General features: G+C 34.7%; 1 long non-coding RNA gene across 1 annotated transcript; it reads right to left on the minus strand.

Moving 5' to 3' along the window:
* Positions 4622–5133, minus strand: LOC110272220. The gene is made up of 3 exons (XR_002363266.1): positions 5088–5133; positions 4810–4911; positions 4622–4709 (listed from the first exon to the last, which is right to left on the minus strand). It is a non-coding gene; the product is annotated as an uncharacterized LOC110272220 (long non-coding RNA).

The raw sequence follows: 6913 nt of genomic DNA on the forward strand, positions 1-6913 counted from the left end.
ATTGATTATCCTAGTCAGACGAATCATATAGGAGTGATAAGCAGCATGAATTGTAAATTGACAGAAAAGAAAGGAAAAGCAATAAAGTGCAGAAAAGTAAAATGGCAAGGAAAATAAATGTAAGAACTAAAACTAAAATAAACATTGGGATCAAGAGATATTACAATCCTCCGGATCAATTTCATTCTCATATCTTCCTCAATCAATGCATTCATTGATCTCCTTGGCAATCTTAAGTGATTGGATCCCAATTCCTTGGCAATCCAATCTCTCTAAGCTTGAACAATTTCCCAATTCTTTGATTTAATTGCTCATGGGAAGAGATGAAGTTTGGTCACTGATTATACCACACACATTCATAGATCAAAGTATTGGTAGGATTAAATGTCACAATATTCATCCAACCCCCAACCTAATCCAATGTGAGAGAGCATTTCTAGCATGATTTGCTCATTCCTCTTCCAAGGTTAAGAGGAAATCAAAGTTTGAGTAATTTCTCATCCGAGACAATTACCCAATTGGATGAAGATCGAAAAATCTCTAGTAAAATGAAGAGAAAAGAAAGAAGAAGAAGAATAAGAACTACAATTGATCCATTGAATCACAATAGAGCTCTCTAACCCAATAAAAATAGTTAGTTGTTCATTGCTCTACCAAAATAGAAAAGAAAGAAAGTGCAGAAAAGTAAAGATGAAGATTAAAACCAAAAATAAAACTTCAAAGTTCATAAATGAAAATTACAACTAAAACGAAACTACTCCTAAGGAAGAAAAGAAGAGAAAAGGAAGAAGAGTGGTTGAGGGGAGGGGTCCGAAGACCCACTCCCCTTGGAGTGTGCCATTTCACAGAAGTTCGAATCGGTCTTCACTCTCTCCCCCTTCCTTCAATTCTCCATTCCAGGATGCATTCAATGTAGAAACTAAGGCCTTTTTATAAGCTCTCCTAAATTACAAAATAAAATGAAATTAAAAGTAAATTACAATGAAATGAAAATTAACTATTCTAGAAGTTTCTTGTGGCCGTGTTTGGTTAACAATTGTGGGATTGCTTGCTTGAGCTTTGAAGTGGACTTGAGAGAGAAGTGAATAAAGTTGAGGTTCAGGTGGTATTTGTTAGTGTTACTGTTAGCCATACCAACGCTACAAGTGTGGCGTTAGTGCTGAACTTATTGTGGCTAACGTTACACTTGCTATCCAATTGGTGTTTTTGGGGATTAAAAGATGCCTACTGTTTGTGCTTCAATTTCATGTCCACTATAGATCATTATATATCAATGGAAAGATCTGAATTTCAGATTTCTAATGCAACTAAAATCACCTCAATTGGACCTCTGTAACTCAAGTTATGCTCCTTTGAAGGGGACAGGGTCGCTGGCATAGTCGCTGGCGTTATTGGCAAAAGTGAGTGCCAATAATGTTAGCGTTCCGTGGATTAATGTTGCCAGGTTCTGGAGCTCAAACTTAATGTCCACCCCATACTATTATATATTGTTGGAAATTACTGGCTGTCTACTTTCCGACGCCTTTGAAAGCTCATCATTTGGAGCTCTACAGCTCGAGTTACACTTCTTGGAAGGTGAAGAGGTCAGCTGGCCTTACTACAGGTTGATACCATGTTCATCTTTGCACTTTCGGGGCAGGTTTTCTCCTTCAAATTCAGTGGCCACCATGTAGTGCCATATATGCTTGGAAAGCTCTGGAATCTTACTTTCCATTGCCACTAGAATCACCTCATTTGGAGCTTTGTGGCTCAAGTTATTTATGTTTGAAGAAGGCATGGTCAAGCTACCGGGTGAGATTTTTCCCACGTTAGTGTCCATGTTAGTGTAACTAACGTGGCCCTTAACGTAGGCCTTCTTTGCTTCACAAACGTTAGTGGCGTTCACTTTTTTCACTAACTTTCACAGCAGCATCCTTTCTTCCACGTTAATGCCCACGTTAGTGGCACTAACGTGGCCACTAACGTGAGTCTTCCTTTGCTTCGCTAGCGTTATTGGCGCCTACTTTTGCCAATAACGCTGCTCCTTCTTCAAAGTTAATGCCATTAACGTTTCCACTAACGTTCCAAACTTTCCTTCCTTCTACGTTAGTGCCCATGCTAGTAGCACTAACGTGGCTCTTTTCTGCTTCTTTTGGCCTGAAATCAAATAAACAAAGTGCATCAAGGTAACATACAAGATGATCTTTATATACTAAGTGTGCTAATAATACCCAAAATAAAAACTTCACTTAGTGTGATCTATTTTATCATATTTACCCTGTATATTAACTAAAATTCACCTATGCTTGAGATTTTGTTTCATGAAGAGATTTTTCATGCTATTACTCATTTATTGGCAAAATTTGTATGAAAACTAAACAAAAATCTACTGAAATAACTACTAAAAATAGGCAATGATGCACATGCATCACAAAACCAAACTTAAATCTTGCTTGTCCCGAAGCAAGGAATGAATTATGCACAAAGGATACTTTTTATTGGAGTGTGCTGAAGAATTTCTTATGATTCCTTGGTGAGTGAAGTGATTAAGTGATAATGAAGGCCAACTCCAGTTATATGCTTATACAAGGGTTCCAGTGTTCATTAGTCCTTACACATTGGAAGTCTTAGATTTTTGGAGTGTCATTCGGATGGTATTATAGAGTCCTCTTTATAGATTATCACTTTGAAGTAGTATTTATTTGTCTTGGCCTCGACTCTAGGTGTCATGTCTCAAAGCGGCCCTTTATGATAAGTTTTCAATCAATACTCCCAACCCAGTTGGGTTAAGGTATTTGGTGATGAAGCACCCCTTAGGATTTACTTTCTCAAGCCTCTTTCTTTGACACAATTTCACCACAAGCATGTAACTAGGACAATAACGCTTTGAATTTTTGTATCTTTCTTTTTCGTCCTAGTAATTGATGCTCAGAGCCTTGGGCTTACTCCTTGTTTTTCATTTTTCTTTTGTTTTATTTTGTTTACTACTTCTTGGATCAATAGGATTTTGAGAATTTCCATAACACTTCTCCAAATTTTAATTCCTATCAATGAGCTCCCGTGTAAGTTTTCACAAACATGTAACCTCAATACATAATCATACAATCAATCCATTTCTCTTAATCTTTAGCTTGCCTCAAAATTGATAAAATTCCTCAATACTTTCCTTTCAAAAGAATGATTTCTTCGATGCATTTTTAAGTATAATGGGTGCAAGCAGATTAAAGATGAAGGTGCAATGATAAGCAGTGAACCATCACTACAAAAAAAAAGGTTATTACGGCGGTTATAACCGCCATTATGACCAAAACTGGCGCCTCCAAGAAATGCCATTATTCTGGGCGCCATTCTGGTTATTACGGCGGTTTTCAGAAAACCGCCATAATAATCTGTGGATAATACGGCGGTTTTTGAGGGTTAAAATGGCGGTTTGTAACCGCCATTATTTTCGCATAAAATGGCGGTTTTTGAACGGCCACCGTTTTTACCAGGATGTTGTGGCACCTCTTCCGTTTAAAATGGCGGTTAGAAACCGCCGTTTTTTTAATGATAACTGCCATTTTTTCCATGTTATAGTGGCATCTTTTGCGTTTAAAATGGCAGTTTCTAATGCCGTTTTTACCAAAATATAATGGCATCATTTTCGTTTAAAATGGCAGTTTTTAACCGCCGTTTCTACCAGTGTATAATGGCATCATTTTAAATTAAAACGGGGGTTTCTAACCGCCGTTTGTACCTAATTATGATGACAATTTTATGCTTTTTAAAATAAGATTGAAACCACTAATTTAAAGTGATATTTTTGAAACTCACTTAAAAATCTCATAATAACCAAAAGGTATAGCCATAAATCAAACATGATAAGATGATTTTTAATTCATACATGATCCAAAAGTCATAATCCAAGTCATAATTGAAATGTCATAATCCAAAAAACAAAGTATCAAAATAATCCTTAACAAGCATTGACTAATTCTGACTTATAATTGTCTTAACATATAATCCTTAATATACGTCTTAACATATCAAGCTTCCTTGTTGCTTGCTCCAGAAGACCTACTTCCTAACTCTTTTGGTGATGGAATCTCACTCTCCTGATCCAATCCCTACAACAAAAATATAATTATTATGAGCACAAGAAATACAAGAAAAATGCATATATTAATAATAAGTGGATAATTATGAATTTGAATTCATCTAAAAAATACATATAAAATGTTACTAATAATACTACTAGTGCTAGTTGTTAATTAGCTTTCCCATGTTCTTGTTAACCATAGCAGCGACAAAGAATGAAGCCTTAAGATCTTTCTATTCACTGATGTATAGAATTATTTTCAAACAAAGCAATAACAGCAATAACAACCCTTAGTCAACAACTAGCAATAACACATGCTCATGCTCACCTATTACCATTAGCTGCTTCCTACTTATGTCTATATACCACAAACATTGATAAATCTTTTTTTTTCACTTTTTGTTAATCAATTATAATTTAGAAGAAAATCAGAACGGGAAGTCAAAATCTGTATTCATGAACAGTTTACAATTATTTCACTCAAAAGTACATTCAAATAGCCAACAGTGACCATGACCGAATCTTAACTTGTTTTGGAGATCAAAAGTATTCATGAACAGTTTACAATTCCAAAAACTACTCCAAGAGCATCAAGAGGAGAATTAAGAGTTAATTCCATCGGTTGTTGGCTGCTATGTGCTTCAATCTTCTCCTACATGTATAAAAAAAAAAGAAAGAATAAAAAATAGTATTATCTTATAAAAAAAAGAAAAAGAAATACAAACAAGTTACTTATTACACTTTAGTCTTACCGCTATTTCTTTAGCTTTTTCATTAACATAACTTCCATCTGTTTTCTTGTGAGTTATGTCCCACATTTGAACCCTACTAACTTCTTTTCCCGTCTCTTCCGTCTAAAATTTAAGAAAAGTAGAAAGACTCGATCAAAAAATAGAGGCCTACTAACTTCAATCATGTATATATCATTCATCTAATTATTATTTGAGATAGATTAGATATGCAGAAAATTAAGAGATGATGCATGCATTATATTTGAGATAGATTAGATATGCATGCATTAATTGATTACCAATTCAGCCCTTCTTCTTGCAATTGATTTAGCAGCTAATAAATGAAGGCATGTACTAGCTCCGTATTCATCTAAAATAGACAAATGAGTATAAATAAATAAGTAAATGAGCGACTAAAGAATAAAATAAATAATTTTTAAATAATAGACACTATAGAATTGACTTAATAATAACTTTACAACTAAAGAATAGGGCATGAAGTTGAAAGAAAGCACCATAAACACAATCAATCAGGATATAACATGTTCTCACTATAATAACTTTACCTGCTAAGGAACTCTCTCATTGCACATATCTTACAGATATTACAATCCAAGTAATTCAGGTGGAAGATAATCAAGATTGAAGCAGTGAAGTACTTACAAAATTTTACATAGACACAAAAGGTTCATCCAGATATTAACTTCTTTTCCTTTTCAAATGAATAATACCTATATGCACCCATGGAATTCTAAGTTCACCAAAAAAGGACCATGTAGAAAGAATGTAAAAATAAAGCTGATCATTTTCTGCCTTATGTTTTCTCATCAAAAGCATATTTTCAAGTTCATAATAGCCCAAGTAATTGAATGTCAACATATATAAGTACAATTGTTCAAACTTAGTTTTAACAAATCTGAGCATTGCATGTGGCAACTAAGGAAATACAAAAGAAAAGAAAAACGAAAATATATTGAAACCAACAGGTGGGAAAAGGAATACATCAAATGTTGAACCAAAATACTAAACTTAATAAAATAAATAATTTTTAAATAATTTCTCTGCTATAATGAAATTTATCACCAATTGCATGTAACAAAGCAAAGCATGATCCCAAAACCCAGCTATAAATGAGTACATACAATAATAATGTTCAGTATCTAGTTTTTATCATCAGCAAAATTCTACATATGCTAATATAGGAAACAAGTATATATATATATATATGACATGTGTGTCTAGAACAGGAAGGCATTAACTGGGAGAAACACTACTTAAAATCAGGAAAAGAAGCAGATATGGCGCACATGATGCCAATATTGTATTCCACTGTTACAGTCTTATTTAATTAAAGCCCTAAAATACAGTTTAGTTAATGTTAATCTGCTTTAATTTTTTGGGTATTGCTGGTAGATAACTTAGTCGGACAGAATTCTGAAGGAATCATGGCTGCTTAATTAATATATAATAATTTCACACACTAGTATTCTCTAAACCAATAATGCGTTTGTTCTTTATTTTAGGTTCTGAATGCTTCTTGCTTTTTGATAATAATAACATAATAAAACATCTATACATTCCTATGGCATCAACAGTCCAATAATGTTTAGATTCACGTCCACGTTTACGTTTAGGTTCGGATGGATGCTCAGAAGAATTTGAAGCTGCCGACTTGTCTTGGGATGAACTTGCAGCTGCTGCTGACTTGTCTCGTGAGGAACTTGCAGCTGCTGTCAACTTGTCTCGGGAGGAACTTGAAGCTGCTGACTTATCCCGGGAGGAACTTGAAGCTGCTGACTTGTCTCGGGAGGAATTTACAGCTGCTGCCGACTTGTCTCGGGAGGAATTTGTAGCTGCCGATGTCTCTCGGGAGGAATTTGCAGCTGCTGCGAACTTGACTTGTGATGCATTTGAAGCTGCCGACTTGTCTTTGGAGGAATTTGCAGCTGTAATTGACTTGTCTTGTGAAGAATTTGCAGCTGCTGCTGCTTTAAGTAGATTCTTGTACCTCTTTTGCTTTGGCATATTTGCATAATAGATCAAGAAATTCAGGAAGTTACATATCTGCAAGTTAAATTTGAAGACCTAGTAACTAGTATATATCAGTAGGCACTACTATAATGTA

The sequence above is a fragment of the Arachis ipaensis genome, chromosome B05 (genome assembly GCF_000816755.2).
Source record: "Arachis ipaensis cultivar K30076 chromosome B05, Araip1.1, whole genome shotgun sequence".
Classification (NCBI taxonomy): Eukaryota; Viridiplantae; Streptophyta; class Magnoliopsida; order Fabales; family Fabaceae; genus Arachis; species Arachis ipaensis.